Raw genomic sequence first — 27311 nt, 5'->3', positions numbered from 1 at the left:
TCTTAAGAGCCACATCACAGTATTTCAAGCAGTGTGTAAACAGAAACAGACAGGTTAATGATAATTAAAACAAACAAGCCCCACCCCAGGAGTTAATAGTACAAAATATACAAGTAAATACATGTAAATAATGAAATAGAACATTTTTGAAGATCAGTAGAGTGTGCTTCTGCAATGAATACGTATCTTACGTATTGTCACAATAGAAGATGAATAAGAGCTGCTAATCTCCTTCCTTTTCTGGCTACTCACAAAACCCCTTCAGGTCCTCAAGAACTACACACTTATTGAAAAAATAATCAGAACTAGAACCTCTAGGTTAGAAAGCAACACCAATATCAGAGCATTGATAGGTGATTTTTTAAAAATCTCTTTTGTTCTGCTATCTTGAACACAATACAGAATAACTACAGTGGGCATGCCCAGCCTCTAACCTCCCCACGGTCACAGGCAAGAGGAAGGAATAACAGGGTTTGCAGAATATCTGCCTCACCAAACACCCTCTGATAACAATATCAGTTCTAATACCAAAGCCATCAGATCTATAGTATGTTGGAGATCAGTTACCAATAATGTCACAGGAGCTTGTGGAACAGTGATGTGCAAATGACTAAGTATTTGAAAAATAAATTACTGCTGTATGAAGGGGAACTTTAAAAAAAAAGGGAGATGGAAGTGCCTATAAAAATAACAGAGCCTCTAGCTGTAGATAACGCTGAATAAAAAAATACACCAACCAGGCACTCAGTAAGTCCTTCATAACCACGAAAAGCGTGAAAACTGGCTGTTCTACACTGGATACAGATGCAGACTGGTTGAGCTAGCCACCTTAACTACCACTCTTCTCCCTTTTCTTTTTAGCACTTAATTAGTTTTACAGCCCACCAAGTATCAGCTGGTCAGCTTGATTCCTGCAGCCAGACACCAGCAGCAACCAGCCCAACCACCATCTCTTGTAGCAGACACACCAGAGAGCAGCTGCCCTGCTGTACACACCAGCCAGTTCCGCATGTTTCACTGCTCCTATCTTTCAACCCCAAATAAACCCACCCTTGCCTGGGGGTTTAAGGCAATCTGCAAAATAGTCTTTATGTGTGCAAGGGGGAGGAGAAGGGTATGAGGCTAATGGGGGAAAAAATTGCCCTGGCACTCATTGAGACATAAAAGAATCCCTGAAAACAAAGTGCAAGCAAGTATGACCAAACAATTTGCAATCAGCATTACTTCCAAACCTTGATGAAGACACTTGCAATATCTAATCTCACCATAAAAGCTAGGCTGGAAGTGGAAGGTGGCTCCTCCTATGAAAATCTAGCAAGTGTACCTTGAAACAATCTATGTTGTTAATATTAATGTGTTAACATTGAGGTATCTTACATCTAAATCTGTATTTTACAGTTGTAAATAGTAATTCTCTGTCTTCATACTGCCCAAAATGCAGCACGTCTCACTCACTGCATGGACAATCCAGGCTCGCTGAGTACTGGATTTGTCTTTACTGTCTTGTGTATTAGCCTTATTTGCTGCAAACAGCCACATGCAGCTCTGAAGACAGGATGACCTTTTGCTGCTTCTGCATTTACACACTACTTGCTCAATATACTAAAAGATATTGAAACATCAGAAGTTAATTCTCACTTTAAAAAAAATGTGAAGATAAGTGCATTTCAAAAAGACACCTCTTATTTTAAGTACATAATCATGGCCCAAAGTGAAAAAAGGTAAAAACCTATAAAAATATTCATCCAATAGAATGCTCTAAATTTCAAAGTATAACAATAGAATATATTAAAGTAGATTCCAATGGACAGAGTTTTCTGAAGCACTACCCTGGATAGTATCACAGCCCTTTTACATATGCAGAGAATATTTCCTTGATTTCAAATTACTCAAACAGTTCAATTCAATACCTAGCCTAAAATCCAAGTGACCAAGTAGAAATTCAACACAGGAATGGTAGTTTTCATTTTCCTGTATACAAATGAAAAAATAAGTGTGACAGGAAGATCTACTTGTTCTACTTTCTCAAAAGATGGCAAATTTTATGTATTCCACTAAATTATCATGGAGGCTAATATTTAATTTTTTTCATGAAACTATATTCATATTTACTAATAAGTGTTATTATAGGAATGAACATCAGAATTTTAATTGAAATATAAAATTATTTATTACATTCTTTATGCTTACAATTCAAGAATTACTTACTGGCTACTTCCACTGAAATTAAGTGCAAAAATATTATTATATTAAAAAATTAAAAGTTTCCTTTTGTTCTTATCAGTAGAAGTTAAAAAAATAAAATTCACGTCAAGCTATCCAACTGCTTATATTAAAATGTATGGAAGTACACTGTATCTTTGTAAGGAAAAAGTATCATTTACTAAAAGGAATTAATGTCTTAAGGAAAGGTGAAGATGTTTCAAGGCAAATATGAATCTAGACATTTATTTTCAAGTAAATGCTAACAAATTGTTGTAAAATCTGGTAATTACAAAACAATTTGACTTATACAAGTTCTCTGTACTATAGTGTAGTTTTGCAGTTTTCATATATTTCCAAAATATGCAAGAGAGCATCATCGTACGTAATCCCCAGATTCGAAGAGAAGGCACAAATGGTCTTAGGTCAGGAGTCCTGATTAATCTGTAGTGCCCTCTTTGAGATGATCTAACATCTAAGGGCAGTTTAATGAACACCTATATGTGCAACACCACAGTTAGGATGAACTTAAGCCTCTGTAGAACAGACATACCTGGAAGCCAGCTTGCAGACACAGTGGAAACTCAAACTCAAGTATATCTATTTAGCAACACCTCTTGAAAAATTTTAATTACCTAGAAACACTAATTAAAATGTGATTAAACTCATTAGAACACCCTAGGCTGCAGAGGCACGTTGTAATTCTCCATTCCAGTTTCCAATGCCGTGACAATTGCTGACCTTCCCTTTCCCACAACCTTTTGCCACAGCTGTAATAACCTAGCCTTACTGTAGTCTTACAATTTTGACAATAACTGAGGTTGAGGCATCTGTTCAAAGAGCATCTTGTGCAATGTAGGACCAACAAAACATTTATACAAAATGAACTCCATGAAGTTGTAAGTGTAAATAACAGAACTGCTCCATTTTACAGCAACAGACATTTATTCTACTGATATTCCTTCAAATTTGGTTGTGAAGAAAAAGCCTCCCCTGATTAAGAAATCAGTCTTAACACAAAATCCACGTATCTTATCATGGCAAGAGATCAACAGCTCCTAGCTCAGGAGCTGAACAAACTGGGGCTGTCTGAAACCCTGCACAAATCCTTTTGGGTGGTGCTCAGTAAGCAGCAGCAATCATTTACCACCACGTACAGAGACAGCAGCACAAGGGCACAGCACTTGGACCACAGAAAAACTGGCACTGCCGGCTCTGCTACATATCCTGAAGGGCCTTCTCAGCTCATGTATTTTTGGCAGGCCGTGGATGCAAAACCAGCTCAGCAGAATACATGAAACACAGCATCATCTGAAACATAAAAACACAATATTTCCCTGGCCCATTCCTAAACAACACACAGATATTCCAAAACTTTAGTATCAGTCTTTCAGTCTCCACAGCTCTCCTTACATTAGAAAGGACAATCTTTCCAAACTGAATGAGAAAATGTCATTTTTTTTCTTGTATTTCCAGGAGAAAAGACACACATCAACCTAACACCAGAGGAAGAAGATCTGTCTCAATGTTTGTTTAGGCACAATAAACTGTCCTACCTTATTTGTTCTCTTCACTTTCACGAAACCACATGTCTTCTTTAAAATACCAGCTCAGAAAAAAACTAGTCACGGACAATCAGCAAAATGTCACATGTAAAGTCATGAAAGGACCAAAAAAGTTCACCAAGGTGAAACTTGCTCTTATTAATCTGCAGGAGGTGCTGGGCAGCTGCCAAGTTAGTTAATTCAAATACACAAACAAGTTAATGATGACCTGAGGGAGCAACACTAGATTTACACATTGAAAAAAACACAGTGCAGGAAAAAATTAAGAAACTGAATGTACGCTATACGCTATTATTTCAAAAGCTCTTTAATTCACCAGATGGAACCTTCAAACAGAGAATCAGAGGCTCCCCAAGAAACCCTACTGCAGTCCCCATTCCCATCACAGGATTGGAATTTGCAACAGAAACTTCAAAGAAGTAAAACTAAGAAGTCCCCTGGTTATAATAAGGGCTTTTGGAATACCATATCATGCACCTTGTAGGGACCAAAATGTCTTATTGTGTCCAGCAAGTTTACATGATCTAAAGAATAAATAATTTTTTTAATGATCTAAGAGAGATAAAACCGTGACCTGTTGCGAGTTTCCATTCAAACTATAGTTTCCGTATTTTAATACCAACAGTGGAAGCCTGAATTCTCTAAACAGGAAGGGAACATACTTGTTCACTCCTGGGTTCAAATATGCACATGAAAGCACTTTGTTTCCCAGTCAATTGCTGATATTAAGTAAAAAAATATTGTCAGCCTCTCTGAGTAGAGTGAAATTATCCACATTCTTAAAATGCTTTCAAAGTTAACTGCGGGAGAAATAAAAGGCATCACTTCTAGTTTCACAAGCAGGCAGATCAGTTTACATCCTAAAGATGGGATCAGACTACTTACATAAACATGGCACAGAAACATCTATATATCTACTGACAAACAATTCCTAAAATTATTGTATCACGTTCCTTTTTAAAGTAATTCTATATTACATTTTTTTTGTTTTAAATAGTTCTCTAAAAACATCACAAAAAGGAACAAGTATCTTGCCACTTTGCACTCCCTCCCCCCACAAAATGATAACACTTCCCAGTTACCAGAAACATCTGGTATGAACAGAATCACTGTACGTCTTTTGCAGCTACATTCAACCGCATTCATATGTTCCATTGCATTTTTACTTCATTTTGAAGATAGAGTAGAACGAAAAAAGAATTGATGGCTGTTTTATTATGAATCAAGTATCTCCCCACTAAGTCAACCACCCTTCTGCCCAATCAGATAGTTCAGAATTCGGCTCAAATACAAGATTCCTACACTGCATTGAGGACAGGCTGCTCAAAAATAACTAGATTTTTCTCTCAACACAAAGTTTATATCACAGGACAATCTCAAGTACACTCAAAAATAAACACTTTACATGTTGAACAGTCACCCTCATAAAACAGATAGATGTTAATTATTGAAAAGAAGTCTCCCTTTTTCCTTCTCACTGCTATGCCAGACATTAAAACACTCCTTTGCTCAATTTGTCTTTAACACAGGCATATTTCAGTATTTTGAGGGCTATAACTTTCCTTAGTACCTTAGAAGCACCTGTCCCAATCTTCTGTATTTCAGATTCTTTAGCAGTTGATAGAAGTACCATAAAATGTTCTGCTGAGATCCTAAAAAGGTACACCTCATCTAATGACCCCACCAGACTTCTCTCCACTTTCTAAATGCTTTCATCTATGTAGTTTTTAGTTGTGTAGGGAGACTCAATTGTCATTCAGAGGTCAAGTTCATTTGTCAAAAATAAGTGATGCTGTAATTGGCCCGTAGGAATGAAAATTTCTTAAAACAATACTTAAAATATTATTTTAGTGAGTGTAAGACTCCCACACTGTCTCTTTAGGCACTCACTACCAATCAAGTCTGAACCACAGCGAATAAAACATTACATTTACTGGTCTTGCCTAGGAATCACCTGTCCTGATTCCCATCACATGGTGCGTACAGAAGAAAGGCTGAACAAAACCTTGTCACCCTCTTGCACACTCTACAGCAGTCTTTTCAGTCCTACCAGAACAAATTGGAACCAAGGGATAACAGTCTTTTCCATTCCATCCCATCCCACATGGAAATGCTTGATCTCAATTGTTCCGTGACCACTTTGATGTGATACTTTATAGAAAAGGAAGTTTAGAAAAATACAACACTTGGGAAAGTAACCAACTTGTATTTTAGTATAAAATTATCAATACCTAGCACTTTATTTTCAGTCACTTAAGTTTCTACTAATCTAGAATGTACCTGCAATCACTGCCGCCACTACTCTGGCTCTGTTTCGCTGCTTTTTGATCCACTTGTTAATAATGTGCACACAGATGGAAAGTCAGCCTTGTGTCCTCAATATGAAAGCAAGTCATTGATAATCTGGTGACCAAAGACCACCAAGTCACACTCCCCCACTGCTGGCAAAGGCAAGACACTCACCACCTTCCTGCTCAACAGCCAACTTTGAATAGGAGATTTAAAAAGTAACTAAGGAAATACCCCAAACCACTCAAACCTTAGCCACAGTGACAGCCTGTAAAGTACAGAATCCTGTCTTCAGGAGAGCCAACACCGAAGATGACACAAGTAAAAATTATTTCCTCCCCCATCAATCAGCAGCACAGCATCCATCTGGGTCAGACTGGCTCTGAACTATCATCACTGTTGCGGTGTGTCTGTGGTCCCCGGGGTGTCCCTGGTGGGCCCCCCAAGCTGTGAGCTCGCTGGTAGCAGCAGGCAGACAAGGAGACTCCACACTGCTTCTGAGGGTGTTAATTAGATGAGGGCTTATTGGGGGTCCCAGCCCCAGGAAGCAGCATGGTTTCTGAGGGAGAGGGGGGAAGGGGGAGGGAGGGGGAGAGAGGGAGAAGCTAGGGAGAAAAGGGCCAAGAGAGAGCCTGGTCTCCCCGGCACACTTAACAGGGAGATTCAAAGTGGGCATTGAGTAAGACTTGGGCCAATGGGATTACAGACACAGGATAATTCGGGGGAGGATTACAGGCTTTGAATAAATGGTACATTTTTGAGGGGTGAGACAGAGCATACTATTTAACTAAAATGCAACACCACACACCACTAATACTGACAGATTCGTAAAGCTCCTTGTTGAACCCAGTTTTTTGGTTTGACTTTTCACAATATGTTGTGAAAATAAATTCTATAACTTATGTCATGTGTAAAGCATTTTTTACATTGTGTTCAGTACCCCAAATTCTCAAAATCATGAATAAATAATTCCCTATTAATTTCCTCCCCGTATCTTTCATGTCCTCCTTCAAGCACTTCTATTTCAAACCAAAATTAGGTTCTTTACCTTTTGGGTTTTTTTTAAATAAAGAAGCCATTTCATTATGTTCTCATGTATCATTACCTTTCTTTTTATTATAGTGGCTAAATAGCCCATAAGATTTAGAATTACATCAGTCCGAGAAACAAAGCAAATGTTTAAGCATTTACAAAATTTTGGTGGGAAGTAATTTTGCCCAGGGTTTTGGAAACAGACTGTAGATTTTTTTATTTCTATTCTGTCTGTACAGAAACTCAGAAACATCACAACATTTCAGCAAGTATGCAGGAGGCAGGGCCCAACCTGCCCATACAGAATAACTGGGTCACAGAATTCAACACCCATCTTGTCATGAGACTTGCAGAGGGTGATGGAACAGGGACACATGCTCTACTTCTGATAACAAAATGCTGCATCTCTTTTGTCTGTCTTGATTACGGAAAAACAATGACTCCACAGCCTCACCACCCTGCTGCAGAGTTATCCCGGTCTCTTAATTTTTTTAAGCCGAGCATTTTCCTGTCACCCAAACCTCAAATGTGGACATTTTCTTCATAGTGCAATTCCAAAACAAGCTTTCGTAGTAATTTATGTTAAAATAAAATAGTTTTTAAAGCCTACGATGTGCACATACACATTTTTCTGGGCTTATCCCAGACAAAAGTGAAACAAAACCATTTACAGCAGGATGAGAGAGGGCATCACAGTGGCAAGTGCAGGAACTCCAAACTACATATGAAAGTGATCACAAGCAGAAAACCTGTGATGTGAATAACATACAGGTTGTAACAATCAGTCATTAGGTATGAAATAAACATATAAAAACCCCCAGTACTTTAGTATTATGTTTAAGCATAGATATCTGTTTTCCCTGACACCTATGTTGAATATGGCAAAGAAATTCAAGATGTTTACCTGTAGCTTGTGAACACTCTAGAATGCAACAGCCAAGATCATTTATTACAGAAAGCTGTCTCTCCAGAGTACTTTTTATTCATGTCATAACAAGGAAGTTGTTCTTTTGAAACAAACCAAGTTCTGACACACATAAGATCTATCTAACTTAAAAACCTAGAGCTACCATTTGACACTTTCTATAATTTTCTATAATGCTTTTCCCAATTAGGAAAGCAGATTTTACTAAGTTCACATATTAAACCACAACTCTCCATCACATAACAAAGTCCTTCAATTCACTACCTCCTTAAGCTAGTCATTATAAGTTGCACATTATAATCACTTTTTAACTAATCTAGAAATAAATGCAATAGATACAAAAGGGCTAAGAAACACTTTTAAGACACCAAATTTCTCATGGGAAACAGAGAAAACCAAGAGATAAAGAATTCAGAATACTCATTAAAATGAAAAATGCCTTCTGTAATTACTCAATAGGAAGCTGAATAAGTCTATTCACTGAAATTAGCAAATTGAGTTTGCCTTCTTTTCTCTGAATTCTATTAATAAACAGACATCACGATGCAAAATAAGTCTGCATATGCAGTTGGATCCATTTTCATTCTGTTTGAACTGGAATGTCTTGTCTTTGCCAATTTATTACCAGAGACAGAAACATGACTATTTCTGCCTTTCTCTACATGCATCTTCTTTCATTTGTCCTACACACTTACCTATGTTCACATTTGTGACCAATTCCTGTATAAATTGGTAGAAGTTTATACCCACTAAAAAATTAAGAATCTGGTATTTTTATATGACTGTTCAAAAGCAAATTACAATATTCCTGTGTTTGGTTTTTGTTTTGTTTATTGGGCCTTATATAATCATAGTGTCTAGTACAATCATGTCTTCACTTATTTTCTCTACACCTGATCAACCTGCCTACTTGAAAAAAAGCAAGTTAATTTTAATTTGGAAGTTGTTTGTATTGCTAAAGTATGTTCTGTGTAAGAAAACATTCAGGCACTTCAGTCCTTCACATTTTAACTAAAACTGCAGCTTGTGACTTTAGATCCCAATACAACAGATTTAGGTTGGAAGCATTGTTTATTTGGTTAACAGTTTGAAGATGGCTCTTTCAGAATTTTACTTGTGATTAAGATTGAATTCAAGGCTAACAAACAACACACCACCCTGTAAAAAGCTAAAAGAATTTTAACTGCAGCTATGAAACTAAGGCATGCCTGCAAGTTCCAGTGCAGGGTTACTTGGAATCCAAAGCACCTGCATGCTCTGCACAATCAGAACGCAATCAGCCAGCTCCGTGCCTGCTTGGGGACTGCTGCACACACCAGATGCAGAGATCTCCCCTCAGCACCCCACTGCAGAAGACAATTCACCACTAAGCTGGAGTCAAGCTGCCTTCTGGTTTAGGCTACTCTTTGAGAGAACACCTCAAGAAGAGCTCAGGAAGATCTGAAGGCAGTCACTAAGGGCTGACTGGAGGTGCAACCCTATGTATCAGCAGATTACTGGCGACTTAATGACAGGACAGGAGCAGACAAGGGAAGGACTTTGAAGGGAGGTCTGGTACCCTGTACAGAACTCACCTAAGAAAGAGGGATTCTGCAGAATAAAAAAAGAATGACACGATACAATCAACACTCTGGCAAAGTGTTTGCAGCAGAATTCTGTTTCAGAGAGAAGCACGACCAGATCCTGTGTATTACAAGAACAGAGAACACACTGCAGCAATTGACAAAAGACATTATGCCGTATTACTCCACAAGAAAGAATATGTCCTAAAGATAGTACTACAGGATTTGAAATGACTAAGACTTAAATATAGCCTTGACATAATACTGAATTTGTAAAATATTTTCCTGTTTATGAGCTCAAGTGAGTGACAGAACAATGGTATCATTCACAGAAAATCATGAAAGGACATAAAAAGAATTCTAGAAATGGTAATGACATTATGTTATGAATAGTATTATTCAAGAAAGCAAGCTTTTTAAAATTACAAGTTAAGTGTTTCCAATAATGCACTTGAAAACCAGAAATACTAACAAAATACGTTCCAGTGCAATTTTAACACTATTTTTTAAAATTTCACAGTATATATTCAGACACTGAAAGCAATGAAAAATTTACTTTACATTTTTGTCATTGATGCAATTGCCATTTTAACTAGTGACACTATGTCAGAATAATTAAAGTGGCAATGTATCAAATCCAGTCTTGAACAAATTATTGTGCAATCTGCATCCCAAATGCACAAAAAGGTGAAATTGCTAATGATGATCCAGAAAAACAACACATAAATAATTTAGCCTTTCTAAACTAAACCTAGGTTTGTGCATTAAAATATAATTATTATTATTATTACTGCTTTTTAGCTTTTTATTGATCTTAACAACATGGTCAATAAAAAACAAGGGGTCTTACTTCCCTCTAAACAAACTACAATTAATTACCTTATTTTTTCTGTATCCCAACAGATTAATTAATGCAATGCTTTCATCTCCTATTGTCACCAGTGAGTGAGCAACTGAGAAAATAGGAAGAGGAAGCCTTTCCATTAAAATAATCTTAAAATAGTACTGCTCAAAAATATCTACTCCAATTTAAAAAAAAAAGTGTGTGTTGCCTTCAAGTAATGATTTATTGAGGAGAATGCCTTCGTAGCTGCTAAGTTAGGACTGACATTTGAAGAAGACACACCCAGGCACAAGTATATCAAACTGAAGTAAGCCTGGTTTTTCAAGAAGACAAGAAAGGTACTTCTATCATCACATAAAATCTGCAAGGCAGGTTTTTTTCCTACTCCATTAATTCTATTGAAAGCAATGCACACTCACAAGACTTTCTAAAACAATTTTCTTCAACTAAAATCACTAGTTCGCCTGCTCCTTTTCTGATAGTTTCTTTTTACAGTGCTTTTCTTTATGGATATTAGGAGATGAAAGTACTGAACTGTCAGGAACAACACCAGCTTCTTCTACAATTAGTCTTTTGGAGAATCTATCATGTTAATCACATTTCTCAGTGCCAGGTAGACATTGCCCAACTTCTTTAAGATCCCATTGGATCTCTTGGTCCTTTGCTCCTGCTTTCCCATCCAAGGAGCCACACAACCTTCATTCTGAGCAGCAATAGAGAGGATTCTCTTCCCCAGTCATCTCCTTGCTGATATCTTAATAAAGGTACTATCATCTTCTTGCCCCCACTTCCTTCTTCCTTCCCACTAGAAACAGAATAGTGCTTAGATTATCATGATCCTTTATCTACCACGCTTAAGACAAATTCAGTTCTAGAGTCCAGAACAGATCTTTTTTTGCAATACCTTCTCCAGTCTTAAAGAAAACACATTATTTTGAGACAGTATCCTGAAACACAGCTGTGGCATTAGAAAAACAACTGTGAATCAATAGCCTTATCCTTCTTTATCCATAGCAGTAACATCCACAGTGCAGGTGCTCACTGCTTTTAGCAATTTCAGTGCTACTGAAAAGCAGAACTGAACCCAGAAAACTCAACAATGTTCACTGGTTGAAGCAGAAAGAAATGTGTTTTAAGTTTCTACTCCAGAGTGCCAGAACAAATGATTGTTGGCTGCACAATGCAAGCCTTAGCCTGATGTTCATACTTAACATCTGCTATTCTTCAGCTGTCAGACTGAAGAGGAACACCAATAAGCTACACAACTCTGCTAAAGCTGATTTAAATGCAAATGAGTATCAGACAACATGCAGAGGAATAACAAGCTTCTGAAAAAAACCCACTTATCTCAGAAACAAAAATAATGTTCCAGTGTGTTTCACATTATTCCTTAAAAGCATTTGCACTGAATATCAGCTAATACCAACTCATGAAAGAAGATTTAAGTAAAAAGGTGTGTGCTAACATTGCAATACTGCTTTCTGAACTACTAAATAAAACTGAAGTAGAATACCACCACTTGAAATATTTAATAAGGCAGGAAATCTAAATCTCATATCCAATTTTCTTTCACCAAAACCTCTTTACCCTCAACATTACAGTAACTTCATTTATTCTTAATATTAACAGGTGCTGTTTGAATTCAGTGCCAGAGAAGGATAGGACATAAGCATAATATTACATTTGGAAACATGAGTGAAATTTGGCAGAAGCTGACATGTTGAGGTATCTCAGACACTGCACATGTGCTCCTTGCTGTGAACTGTGCCAGCTATGAAAACTAAACCACTTTAAGGGAAGATGTCTTGCAGATCAGATGCACAGACGGCTCTTTCTTCATAGTCCACACAATACAGTACAAAAACCAATCCCATAATGGCTGTCTGGGCACACAATGTTTCCTTCTGCTTTACAGCCAGCCCCAGAAGTGTGCAATCATACCAGTGTTCAACATGTTTTTTAATGAAGTCTGCTTCATAGCACCCAGGAACTGTATTTTTAAAGAAGTCACTCATGCATGAAGGAAACCATTGTCTCACACTGAGAAACACAGAAGATTTAGCAGGTTGGAGCTAAAAATCAGCAGTTAGCATAATTTTTAAAATTTTTGTCATTGAAGAAAGTTCTTCTCATTCTTTTTTCATTTCCAAGCTAAGCAAATCCTTAAGAGCCAAAGTTGACTAAATTTCATTCTGTTGCAACACTGCCCAGGTAGAAGCCTAACCTTTGAGGGCTATCACATAGGGAGCCAAAACATAGAAAAATGCAAAGAAAAAAATTCTGAATTATTTTGAAGTTTCACAGATATGTTACCATTTTCTAAGGTCTCCCATTCATTGTAATCTTGCCGTCCTTAACTGAGCAGAGTAGGAATTTTTTTTGCAGATGTGTTATGTCGCCACTTATAAACAAAAAAGAAATTATTTAACTTTGCAAGTAAATTCACACTTGGGTTTTCCAGTATAGCCTGCAAATATAGAAAATATCTTTTATTTCTTTTAAATCATAACAGCTATAAATTCCTGTTTGTTTTCCTGTATCAGGATTCAAAACCAAAATGTCTGTCTTTGAAAAAAAAGGGGGACTTTTTTTGAAAAAAAGGGTAACAGGAGAAAGAAAGAAAAAAAAAACCACCCCTGAATTGAAACAACTCAAATTTCATGCCCAGAAGGGATATGATCAATGATGGCCATTACTATTCCATTTCCTTATTACAGAATCTCAAGTTGTTAAAAAGTTTCTTGGTCAAGCATTAAGTAGAAAACAGTACTCAAACAATTGCTAAAAATATTAAATTAGAATAAAACCAGATTGATTAGATGTTAATTCTCCTGCTCTCCAGTCACAGACTTTGCTTTCCTGGAAAAGCGAGAAGAATTGAATCTGTGTTTCAAGAGAACACCTGACACACCAGCCTGCAGGATACTTTGCACAGGACTGCCATATCCTCCCTGAGAGGAAGGTGTCCATGGCACCTGGGGACACTGTCCTAGGGTGAGCAAGGTGGTGCTGGTCAATGGCTGCACTCAATGATCACAGGGGTCTCTTCTAAGCTTAACCATTCGACGAGTCTACAACGCAGTCAGAAATACACATTGATGGATTCCAGAGAGTGGGAAAGAAGTGGTAATCTGCAGTCTGGTGGTTAGATCCCCTACCTAGGCATGAACCACTGACTTACAGCACTCTGGGAAGACAAAAAATATATAGACTTGAAATCCCCCAGGTTGAGAAGGATCCAGGAACAAGGCCTCCTATTTCGACTCCTCATCTAATTAACTGCTAGTCTACTACATATAAGATAGGTACCAAAAGCATCTTTCTAAGAGAAAACCACAGATAGGAATATGGGATTGATTTTCTGATAAATGTCATACGAAGGTCTAAGGTATACCCTGGTTTCCTACCAACCAGCTTCATTCTACCAGTGCTCCACATTACAGATTTCAAATTCTAATCAGGAAATCAGAATCTCATCATCATATGGTCCTTAGATACCTGCCTCCATACTTTCTTAGCCAGGAGCCTGAATGTTATGAGCTGCAGTATTGAACATTACAAAGCTTATGCTCTTTGTCAAAACCTGGGACATAAAACCTTCCACTGCATTTTAAACAGTATTGCTTTATTTTTTCCAACATAACAGCCTTTAGGATTTTAAATGGAAAAAAATTAGGTCAGGTCTTCCTACTGAAGTTTTTTAAAATATTTTTCTTAAAATTTTGTCACTAAATTTTGAAAAGTGTATCTGCCTTTTACACCTTCCATTAATACTTTCTGAATATAAATGTCTGAAGAGAACACTGATTTACTGAGAGCCTTACAAGTAGTAAGTGTCGATAAATATTAGTCAGAAAAATTATTTAAACATAATTGCAGTTTTTGATTCCTTTATAACAGGTCTGATTTATCTTTGATCACATATTTTAGCAGTAAGTCATTAAAAATGCACAAAGAATTTGCATACAGAAAACTGATCTGAGGCCTAAGGAAAAGCACAAAAAACACAAAAAGGAACTCATGCACTTGAAGCAATCAAACATCTGCCTGCCTTTACACACCACTTTGATAAGATTGTCTGTATTCCTAAATCAGAGGATATACCACAAGTCCCTACTGTTTGAAAAATCTTGCTACTTGAAGACAATTTTCAGAAAGTTTAAAATACAAAATTTTCTCTCTGTGTTTCTGTTGGTGCACTGCAATAACAAGGAAGCTACAATTCTTTTATCAACAATAGTACAAAGAATAAGACACACCTTTCTCAGAGAACTGGAAAAACCTGCTACATGAAAGCTGAAAAGTCTCCAACTACCCATTCCTTCAATTTACTCTACTTTCAACAGAACTGAGGGAGGCTGCAAGGACTTGACCTTAGCCTAACAAAAATAAAGCTGAGCAGAAAAGCAAGGGCTGTATATAAAACCATAATTATATCATTAAAAAACAGTAAGAATAATCTGTTTAAAATAAAAGAACAGTCTTGGCACAAGATTGTTACCAACTGATGATGAATAAATTTAGATTGAACAGTCTAAGCAGCTTCATCACGTTGAGGAATTTAGCACTAGAAGAGGCTTCTAATTAAAACAGTGAAGGGAAAAGGCTCAGCTGCTTTTAAGACAGACCTCCATATGGCTATGTCTGTAAGACATAAAGCCTACAAGAGCATGAAAATAAACTTGATGAATAGGCAGGTCCCTTCCTGTCCCACATTCCTAAGAGAATACCTGTCAAGCAAATAACATCATTCTGATACAAGTCTAAGATATAACCATCTGTCAGGCAATACCCCAGAATAATTACACTACAGAAGCAAAACCAGATATTAATACCACAGCAGGACAAAGTTCGCCAAGAATAAACTTCACAGAGTATCTTTTCATAAATGTCTTAGACCCATTACCTCACTCCTCACAATTTCTTGCTGCCTCTGCAGAAAGCACACCTCTCATGCAGTATCACACATCTGAAAGAGCTCAGGTTGTCTCTATGCAACCGGGCACTCCTATGATCTACACCCGAGCATTCTGCACACACACAGCAGATCATCTTACCCCAAACAATATGACATCCAGAATGTTCAACAGGCCCTTTATTTGCTACAACCCTTACTATCTTCATCTCAGGCAAAAGGAGCCAGAAACAGCCTTGCAGCTGCAAGGCTCAAATTGCCACTTTTGCCCTCATGTCATTAAACAGAAAAACTACAGCAATCGTGAAGGTGTAAGACAATTAGTTAGACATAAAAAGTCACAGAAATAACAAATTCTATTAGACTAACTTTTATAACTTGAAAGAGCAGATAATGTTTCAGGCATACCAGCCTTTCAGCTTGCTTTACATCCAGAGATATATCCCTATTCCTTGCAAAACTGTTGTAGTTAAACCCATGGAAAGTTTTTCAGAACAATAATAAAACTTTGCACCATAGAGTTTCTGTAAATTAATCTCAATCTGTATTTTACTTAACTTTATTCTCTTAGCAAAGCACAGAGCATGGTAGCTGCAAGACAGTGTTAAAGTCCATTTTCGGTTAGTTTATATCATATCACAGAATTTTCCTACCATTTTAGTTCATCTGCTTATAACAGAATACCAGTGCTTTTTAACCCTGTCATCCAAACAGCATACTCTTTTATTCACTATGAGAGCCTACAGATCTGATTCATAGTTTATTCAAGACATATGACTGCATAAGTCAGAGAGGTTTGAAGAAAGTGTGCTGCAAGATATCACAAAAGACTTCCCATTAGCCCTGTTAAGAATAGACAGACATTTCACTTGACCTACCCTACCTACCTCAGCAAGCTGGTCCTTAGGCAGCAGATGCCAAGCTCAAATGACCACTTGCACATCTTCACTGCATCTCCACATCAAGTCTTTGATAATTTTTCATCTGGAAGTACCAAAGAGATTTCTGCTTCTTGGCCTCTATACAGCCTCCTCATAACCCACCACCTGATCTCCCTTTTACCACAAAGTGGGAATACTCACCTCAACTTTAGCTGCATTTCTCTCCATCACATATAGAAAGAGATATACTGGATACTGCTACAAAAAATTTCAGTTAACTCTTTGTAGATAATTTTGATTATTTTGCCATAGTGTTAGAGAGCAAAATACAAAACTATAACAACATATATGACCTCTGACAAATTTTGACATTCAGCAGTCTGATACAAAAGTATATAAACTGGAGAATGAAATCTACTTGAGCTGGTTTTCATTTCTCTAAATATTACAAAATTGTAAGTACACAAATTGCTTGAAGTAGAATTCATTTTTACAGAAGCTTACATTAAAGTGGAATAAAATTACCAAGAATATTTTGCATCACAAAAGGTCTTTCCCTTAAGATAAGCATTTAAAAAGGAAACTGAACTCTTCAGAAACACTGTAAGCACAGAAAAGGAAAAGCTGTCTATACAAAACTTAGAGCACTCAGAAAATATGCAGATGCTAAGAACTGCACCCCCCTAAGTATCTCAAAATACTCTTGCTTTGTGTCTCCTGCTTCTTCCAAAGTGCACGCACAAACAATTTACAGAATTCCTTCTCAGATATTCTGTTTAGTCTCCTATATTCAGCCTTGGTGAGCTTACAGGCAGCCTGAATTATTTTGCTATGTCATTGCAATGACAGTAAAGGAATGCTGTGCCCCAAGTAGCACGACCATTTTTTAGTATATTGTTTCAAAACAATACTTTCTGAAATACTCTTGGAAATATGACTAGGGGAGCTCAGGAATAGTTGTTTATGCTAGGCTTCAGATAGCCACAAAAACTTGCAGTTTTTATTGGCAAGGTTCTTCTTTCTTCATTTATATTTAATTCCAAGTTTGTAAAACTACATAGGTAACTCTGGGAGCTGGTTAAATCCCATGCAAAGTCATAAGCCAAAGACTCTCATGAAAATAGGTCAGATCAGGAGGAACTCTCTGATAGGACATCAGCAAAAGATAAATAAATCTGCCTCACACTGACTGCCAGAGCACAGCCCAGTTTAGCTACATGGAGGAAACATCTCAGCATCACTTAAGGAACTACTACAAGAACTACAAAAGCCTGACAATACTGTTTGCTCTCTCTTCAGCATTGTCTAACAAAGAAGAAACAGGGAATAAACACTGTGCCCCATGACAATGCAACTTACTGACTGGGAACCACTGACCTAGGCTGTGGTACCACTACATCAATTCAGGACAGGGCTAAAGACAGCTCCATACCTGGTGATCTGAATAGCTCATCCCTTGAGCCTTTAGAAATAGGCTTGTATTTAAAGTTTATACCATGCATCTTTTGTTACCAGATTCCTGTATGATCCAGTGGATTAGCTGAGCTTTTCCTTTAGCTTTACTATTTCCAGGACTATTTCTCAGTTCCCTTCTAGCTTAAGTTCAAAAAAAAAATTATCCTGAAATGTGCTGATTCTATTAAAAGAGTGGCAAGCATCTGACATTTTCCTTTCTGCACCTCATCACTCCTTCTGCTTTTTTGCCTGGCCAGAGAAAGGTTTCACTGTTGAGGAAGGTGGGGAAGACTCATTAGTGAGAGAGTTTTGATGCAACAATCATCTAAAACTCAAGGTCAGATGTTTCCCTTGGAAACAGCTGCAGATGCACACCACATTCAATCTTCCTGCAGTGAGGACTGTCTTGTACGTAAACACATACATCATGAAAGAATTTTTTGTACAGCAGACATGCATATGAGGAAGAGTTTATGCATAGAAACATCTGACCCCCTGAAAAAAAAATTACCTAACTACAAAGAGAAAATATGTAGTTTCCCATGTGTTTGTAACTTCTAGTTTCTAGATTTGTGAGTCGATCTGCAACATGTAAACACTGTCTTTTGAATTACCTTTTCTATTATAGCATAGTAAAAAACATCACAAGATTTAGCACAAGGTAATTAGACATTAGGCTTTCGGTCAGGCTGTGGCATGTTCTTATGCCTCCATTGGGAAAGCAGGCTGTCACACACACCCATATCAAATCTTATATCTCTAGTCAAGCATTCAAGTGGGCAGATAACATCTTGGCATACTACTCAAGAATAAGCTTTCAAGAAGAAAAGGTCATACTATTACTTAGTAATTCAGAACAATATATTATTTAATGCCTTTAAAAAGCATTTCAAGAGCTTCAGAGAGATCTATTTCTTTCTAAAGGCAGCAAAATAAAGAGGAAGATATATATTCTCTTAATTTCCACTATTCAGGAGATGATATAAGGAACAACTGTAGAGGGACAGCAACAGTTGTTAAAGAAGAATCAAAACCTAGCCCTGTTGACAGAGGAAGAAGATGGCAATATGCTTTTCATCCATGTGTAATGGCCAGCACATGGCTTGTAAGGCCCCCACTAACTGGAGGGCACAGAGGGAAGGTTTAGCCCTTTGCTCACTGTCCTCTCAAATGCACACCTAAAAGTAAGGAAAATCAGCATTTGAATTTGACCTGCCAGTGAATGAGAAGCACCCCAGTGCTAGGACAGGCATGAAGATGTTTGGCCTCTGTAGTGAGGACACTGCCCTTGTAACCTGGGAGCCAGGAGCAACAGAAGCATGCTGGAATCCTGCAGGCAGACACCAGCAACTCCAACCGTGTCTGTGCAGCCACTGGAAGAAAGACACACTCTTATTTTTATCCCACTGCTGAGTGACCTTATGAGCTGCAAATTAGCAGCTAAACAAATGTCTAGCCATAAGTATCACACTCAAGATGAGTTTTTTTTTTTAGACAACTGAGGGTAACTAAATTTGTTACTTTTATCTTTACAGTGTGGGCAAGAGTTAGAAATCTCAATTCAACACAGTAGAAACTGCTCATAGAAACACACTGAACAGACACAGAAGGTCCAATTACTTATTATTTCCCTGTTACTATGGTCTGTTAGTATTAGACCATATTAATGTGCATGAATGTCTTCTTTTCAGCAATCTGGAGATGCTCCATTTATATTACCAAGGTGATTTTTTTCATAGAGTCAATGGTTTGGGTTGGAAGGGACCTAGGAGATCACCTAGTTCTTACTCCACTGCTGTGGGCAGGATATCCCCCACTAGATGAAGTTATTCAAGACCTCATCTGACCCAGCCTTGAACACTGCCAGGGATAAGGCATCCAAAACTTTTGTTTTTTCTTCCTGAAGTACTCACCATCCCAATTGAACAGCTTGTGAAAATGTACAACACACCTCCTGGCACTACTGGACTTTGTGATGACACCTGTGATGACAGCAGGTTTGTTTTAATAAGCTGCAGTGTTTTGATAAGTAATGCATGTGTCTATTGAACTGACACATACATTTTAAATATTAATGCTGTATCAAAGCTAAATAAAAGCTTTAGAGAAAACAGAGTAAGTGATTTAATAAGGTAGGACATTTAACTCCCTGATGTAAGTTAGCAGCACTTAGAATGGTAAGCTCAGTCCTTCGATAAAGAAACCAGATTATCTCTGTCTTCTTTGAAGTGTAATTGCTATCACCCATAGGAAGTCAAAACAGCTATCTGTAATTCATGAAATAGTGTGGTAAAGCTGAAAGTCTGAGGAGTAAAATACAAATTCAACATTAATGAAATGACATTTACTCAACAGCCATCACCGATTACGCATCCACCTACACAACAAAGCTACAGAATTAAACACTGTGTTACAATTGCTGTCTGCCTCTATTCACAGAGCAGTTAAACAGAGTATTTACCAAAATCTATCTTCCTACAGGATGCTTTAGTTCCAGACCATAAGAAAAAGCTAACACCACCTTTGGTTTGCTAACCCAGAAGTGAACCACTGGAGATACAGTTACTGGGTTGAGATGACCCATCTTCATACGACACATTGGTTATGTTTCTCTGTGCTTTTTTACAGTCAATTAAGTTGATAATAACCAACCAGAACTGATTTGGGTCACACACACACGCCCCAGACAACTCTTCTGTAAATATTAAAAGAAAAAGAGCATTTGGCAAAATTTCTTACATTCCCTTGGTATTTTATGACTTATTAAATATAATTATCAGATCAACCAACTTCTATTGTGAGAAAAGGTTACTCAGTTTGCAAACCTTTCCTAACAGGTATTACCTAAGACTCCTGTGCTGTGTGAAATGTGTGGGCTTGTTTTTTCTCAAAATCCAAATATTTGTCATATTAATGCCTGCACATGACTCTTTATCTACAAAAAAGTATGCTTTACAGCTCTGCTAGCATATATTTCTGTACCTAAAATATTTAACATCTTCTTCCACAGCCATGTGAGCTGAATAGTCTTCTTTTCAGACAAATTTCTGCATTGGTTTCTAACACCCTTCTGTTCCCATCCCAATGTGACCAAGTTTAATAAAAGGCCCTAATGAGAAGGAATCTTCATTACCTTCACTAAGTAATAAATGCCTATGTCATGAAATAGGGAGTTAAGGTAATGTTTAATACAGTACACAGTGTTAGAAAAGTTCCCATAGCTTCTGGGAAGCAGAAGTATTTACAGCTGGCACAATGAAGTTTTCAGCTTTTCTCCAGTTGTCAATCTGGTCATTTGACTCCAAGTAAGCCACTTGTAACTTGTCCCTTTTAACTTCCCTCCTCTAGTAACTGCCTTGTGAATCCTTCCCTTTGTGACATTCACAGAACTTTGCACATCTAACTGCCCAGGAAGATATTTTCCTCTCCTGCTGCAGTCCAGAAAGCTACTATTTCCAGTGACAGTTTCTCCCTCAGTCTGGCTGACAGCATGCCCACCCATCCACTAGAAGCAGCATCTTCCAGCATATCTAAACAGATGGAGACTACAACAGCATTCAACCATCTACATTTGCAAACTGCAGCCATGGTTCTAAACAAAGGAAAACATCTGTCTTTTCTACACTAATACAAAAATTAGCTTGCTGGACAATTGATCTCTATCTTGCCTCAGTACTCAGCTGCTGCATGTGATTTTTGGTCTCCATTTTAAGCACCAAGATTTCTTGAAGGAAGCCTGTCTTCCCTGGAAGCACCCAGGGTGTCTCACCAGGTCCCACGGCGCAGACACATGACTCTCACAGCAGTCAGATGAGGGACCGAAGGCACCCTTCAGCACTTGGCTCAAAGCATGCCATTCACAGTTTTATCCTCTGAGGTTTGCTTGCCATTTTGATACCCTTGCTCAGACCGGTGGAGGCAGCTGGGAAGGTGGTCCAAGTCACTGTCTGTATCACATTTCAAACACTCGACGAGCTTTCGAAGCAGAGTCACGCACTGCAGCTCAAGCCCTTTCAGACTTGTTGGGCTGTAGTACTTGTAGTGTCATTTCATACCAAGACAAAGTTTCTAGTACGTATAATTTTGATGTCTTAAAGTCACAGATTTGGACTTGGACTTTGGACATGAAGAAGTAACCAATCTTTGAATAAGAAGCCTACAAACTGTGGTACTGGATTTTCCCATCCCCACAGGAAATTACAGGTTACAGGTTAGCTCGATGTGTACTGGAGGTAACACAGATGTACTGAATCAGTTAACCTCGGAGACTGGGCAGCAAAAGGCTCCTTTCAGGGTCTCTGGGATTCCCAGATGGCTTAGAGAGCCCCAGCAGCGTGAGGACAGGGTGTGCCCCAGACAAGACAGCTAACAAAGAGCTGCTGTTTGTCCTAGTGGGAGCAGCACAAACTGCCTTGAGCTGCTAGGAGGGAAAGCATTAAGGGAGGAGCAAGGACTTTCAAATATGATTTAGAGTAGTGATTTCACACCTTCGTTAAGCTTTAGCCTTCATTCACCTTAACTAGGCAGCAAGCTGCTCAATGAGAGGTTGGTTTTGGTCATTCTCCAGCCCTGCTAGTTTCAGGATCCTGCAGCTCTGGCGTTCCCCCTTCCACAAGCACATTTCAATAACAATGCAATCCTAACACAGAAGTTAACTGTGTTCACAGCTTCCCAAATGACCCAGATTACAATGAGATAATTAACTGCTCATGAACGGCTATTCACTGAAAACGTCTATCACAGTATCTGTAAAGCCATTAAAAATCTTCATTACTGTATCTGTCAAATCTCTGATGAAATTCAGGACTGTTTCTTTACATTCAGAATTAAACCAGATTTAGTTCTTGTTTTCCAACTTTCCCGGACCGTGAAAAAAAAGCAGAACTTTTTATCAGCTGAACTTGTAAGGTATTTTTTTAAAGCCACAAAAAGCCCTCTCCATATGCCAGTTGAAGTTTTTGATTCAGTCACATCGATGTGTGAAATAAATATACTTCACTCTCATGTATAATTAGCAATGTCAAGTATGTTTCTTTAGATAGCATTCATAGCATATTGTCTGTGAAACAGCAGCTCTGCATTTCGTGTCTGAAACTACATTGTTCCTCTAAGAACAGCTTCACTGGCTAAACCAAGCTCAATCCACCAAGCAATACATTATTAAAGCAATAAAGGTTTTCCATGCTTTTTTAATAAATGGATGTGTGTGTTCTCAAATTCTGAGACACAGTTAGTAGCTCTATACCTAAACTTGCCACACAATTTATAACGCAACATATTTTGAAGTCAGTCCTCACTGTTAGCTGTATTTGCAATACTTCCCTATTTTTTCAAAACTTCTCCTATCATACATGATGAAATAACATTACAAAATGTAGTCATTCTTGACTCAAAGAGGCTGTCTTTACAAGACAATAAAGCAGTACACAATTAGACAACACACAATACTTATACCACATAATGGTACACCACTTTTACAACTTTATTTATTAATACTAAACATGATATGAAATTATTCTTGGTCTTTAATACTGATCTACACACATCTATTTATTGCTCCAGACAGCAGAAAACAAGCAACAACCTAATTCAGTATCTGAAAACAATGAGCAGGAGTCATCACAAGGGAGTCCTACCTGGATAACTGTTTTCACTTCAACAGCAGCATAAGATAATGCATTTTTCGGATTGCCAAGCTGAGAGTCTATGGAATCTGAAAGAAAAGGGAAAGGGTAATATTAATATGACATTCTAGTCAGTATTGGAGATACTACATATTTGCATTTTTTTCCTTCTAATTGTTAGGAGAATAAATTTAAAGTAGTTAACTTCAAAATATCTGATTCTCTGTGAAACCCTGCAGAAACAAGAGAAATTAAAAGACTTATTCTAGTGGGGGGAGAGAGGATTTCAAATTGCGTATTTATTCTGCCTCCACACTTGTCCAAGATAAATTGGTCTTAACATTATAATTAAGCAAAATAATTAATTTTAAATGTGTACATGTAAGCTTTATCTAACATCTAAAGATCTGTAAGACTTCAGACATTTAATCCCATTTTATACATGAACAACATGCAAATTCTGATACAAAATTTTAGGTGTAAGCCTTCTACCACTGCATTGAGTGCGTCCACATTAAAAAGCCCTTAAGTAATTGTGACTTCTTGCCTGTAGTAAAGATGCTCATTTCTTTGCTTCACAAAAGCTAATTACTCTGCTTTGAAAGTTAGCAATAAGCTCCAGACCGTAACTGGCTGTGCACACCAACATCAAGCAAACGTCCACTGTGCACTGACTACTGCTCCCACACACCGAGAACACCCCACACCTCCCCTTGGCAAGAATCGGAGCAGCAGACCACAGAACACACACAGGGCAGCCCTGGGGCGTGTATGGAAGCACCTGACTGAAAACAGGATCAAGGCAGGCCTATTCTTTCCATGTTCATATGTCACCATCTCCTCTGCACGCTGCAAACTACAATACAGTTAGTATCTCCAATTTATATTACCTAGAATATAACTTCTCTTTAATATAGTTTGTAGATACAGTTTATGGATCGATTCAACTACTATCTTTAAATACTGATGTCATTGAGGATATAAATGAGTTCATTTCATGAGCTTTTTGCTGCAGGCTTATTACATCACTGACAAGCAAAAAAAATAAAGATACTGACCACTGCAGCAAGATGTGATTGCAAGAGATTGAGTAGACTGAAAACCCTTTTATTTCAGCAGCTCATCTTTTCTTCAGCGCTTACAACTGTGAGATAAGATTGATTCTAGCCATGATTCATAATGTAGCTTGATAAAACATTTTCAGGACAAAATCTGGAGTCCCAAAGACTAGTCTGCTTAATGATACTGCTTATCACATGGAATCTGTTAGCCTACCAAGGTTGGGGGGGAATTCAAGTTGTGTTCTTGGTAGTTTAACATAATGAAAGCAGATATTCAATAGCAGGAAAGTTTTGTGCATATTCAGACATATCTTATTTTTTATTTCTGATGGATTTCCTCTAAAAGCAAGAGTGACAGCTAAAATAAAGAGCAGGTCAATGTATCTATCATCTATTGCTGTCTTTGAAAACTCATTGGTTAAAGAACTTCACTGAACACCTTATGGCAATGCTCAAAAATGACTCAGTAAAATACAAAACCATATAGCTGTTCTCAGAACTGCCATATGGCCAACATGACACGGGACAGAGCTAGGGGTCTGGGCTGTCAAGGGCTTTTAAGGATACTGCAGTGTAAGTTATTTGAAGTGTATTAAGTAATGTTTGCACTCTGTCTATTTCTGTAATACAGGGCAAGGTACTGTATTAGATAAGTATATGATACCACTTGTGGTAGAAATGTCCACAATCCACTGAAAGAAGGTATAAATAAATTCAGCTTTATTATTGTACTTCTAAGGTTAAAATTAGGAGGACACAATTTAATATACTCTTTTAACAAAAAAAAGCCAGCAGCAAGCAGATGAGGTCAGGAAGAATACACACACCATAGCCTGGGATTAAACTGCATTAGCACAGCTATGTGGGAAGCTTTCATCACTCCTACACATAATTCATGTAGTTCTAGATGGCCAAACTTGCTTAACTCAGTGCAACAACTTTCCAAAACATACTCTACAAGGACACTAACAGACACTTTGCTAGCAGTAAGACTGGATTTTTTTCCTGCTTCTACTCATTATCATAGCAAGTTCCACAGTAGAACTTAAAAAGAAGAACTAGTTTGCAGGGAAGATACCACTAAATGAGTTTTTATAGATCCATTCTGCTCGCTTCCATATGCTAGAATTAAAGGCTCACAGGTGGCCCAGGTGCTTGCCACATAGAAAGGGAAGATTTAGTGCATGAAAACAGAACTAAGGCTGGAGTTTCAGTGAAAGGCAATATTGCAACATCATAAGATGGGAGTTGCAGCCAATTTAACATCATCTTCATGAGAAGCACAGCACTTCTGCAAGGCACTCAGGAAAGGACTGGAAGTTGCCACTTAGAAAACATGCTTGTGACCATTTCCTATCAGGTGTTGGGATGTTAACAAAAATGTAAATAAACTTCCAAAGTAATAGAACATTCCTTAGCCTGCTTTTTCTGTACCTGGTATTGACTTTTAGACTGCACTCTTTTAAAAACTTAAAGCTCTGACACATGCCTAATTTTAAATTTAGCTTCCTAACTACATGCTCCTACAGAGAAAACATTTTATTACAAACACAAAAACGCAATACTATCTCAGGTTCAAGGTCCATCTGACACAGTATCCTGTTTCTAATAAGTACTGCTAGTGGGTGCATAGAGAACAAGAACAGGGTAAACATACAGTAACCATTCCTTGATGTATTTGCCAGCTGACAGTAATCTGCAACTCTGGGATTTCCCATCTCCTTTTAAGTGCACACATGTAAATATAAACACATTCACAATTAAGTCCAAATCTGAAATAATTTAAATCAAGTCCTCAACATTTAGGTTACTGCTTTACTCCTTCTCATACACATGAATAAACTGTCATAGTTGAAACTGATGACTCTCATTCACTCATTTCCTAGCTCTGCATGATTAAATCACAAACCCTAAATTAACTGTTGCTTTTAGACAGCTTTTAGAACCTACATGCAGTCACACACCCTGAATACAAAAAATCTTAATCCAAAAAGGGACATCTAGAAAAATCCTACTGTTATTTCTAAGTGAGATTATAGATTTGATCATCCACATCAATTAGGGACAAAGAATACTTTCAGTAAGTGAACAATCTACCAGTAAATTAAGTAAGATATTTCTATAAAAATGACCAAGATATAACATCCATGCATCCTGATGGATGATAATACTTCATACCAAAATTCTAATTACTATATTTTAAAATTAACAACCACAAAACAATATGTCTCATTAAAATGGGGCTCTTGATCTAAGTAAACTTAAAATAAGAACTCTAGACCTCATCCAAAAAACCTAACCGTAAGAAACAAATTCTGAATTCAGCTACCAAAGATAGCCATGAGGTCTAATGATGTTGATCATCACTGTCCAGACTGTTTAGTCTCCTTCAAAAGGAAGAATTCTGGTGCTGGGTGATAAGGTTTAATGCTTTAGGGGTTACAGTGATAGTGTTGATGGGTTTCACGGTTGGACTTGATCTCAAAGGTCTCTCCCAACCTTGCCGATTCTATGATCACTGAAAGCTATTGCCCCTGAAGTTATTCTACAGTTTATTTAGAGGGAAGAAAAAGAAAAGATATAGCAGGCTGTTTAAGAAATCAAATCAATTAAGAAGCGCTGGAAGCACAGAAAGGCACGTTGTTATAAACACCGGTAAAATAAAAAGAAGCTAGGAATTCAGAAGTGAAAGCACACAAGTAGCACGCAAAGGCACCTACTGCTCTTCACAGCCCTTTTCTCAAATACCATCCACCTTCTCCACACACAACACGCCAAGTTAATAGCTATTTATTGCTCCACGCAGATTAAATGTAGGCATTAACAGGAGCTGGCCTCACAGGTGAATTAAGTTATTACCAGCCAATTCATAAAAACGCCTCCTGTTCCCGATACCCCATAAATTGAAGTTGATAGGTCTCCAGAGCCCGGCTGCGCAGCCCGGTGTCCCTTAATG

General features: G+C 37.7%; 1 protein-coding gene across 5 annotated transcripts in view; it reads right to left on the bottom strand.

Annotated features, from left to right (window-relative positions):
* The window catches only part of MPP7 (MAGUK p55 scaffold protein 7), a 170508-nt gene that overhangs the window by 119266 nt on the left and 23931 nt on the right, over nt 1-27311 (bottom strand). For all 5 annotated transcript variants that reach the window (XM_072925409.1, XM_072925407.1, XM_072925408.1 and 2 more), the window contains exon 2: nt 23307-23383. The gene's annotated coding sequence lies outside the window, so the exon portion shown is untranslated. The remainder of the gene's footprint in view (nt 1-23306; nt 23384-27311) is intronic.

Source organism: Taeniopygia guttata, chromosome 2, assembly GCF_048771995.1.
Source record: "Taeniopygia guttata chromosome 2, bTaeGut7.mat, whole genome shotgun sequence".
In the NCBI taxonomy this organism is placed as follows: domain Eukaryota; kingdom Metazoa; phylum Chordata; class Aves; order Passeriformes; family Estrildidae; genus Taeniopygia; species Taeniopygia guttata.
Note: the sequence above shows the minus strand (reverse complement) of the source record. Positions and strands in the feature narration are given on the sequence as shown.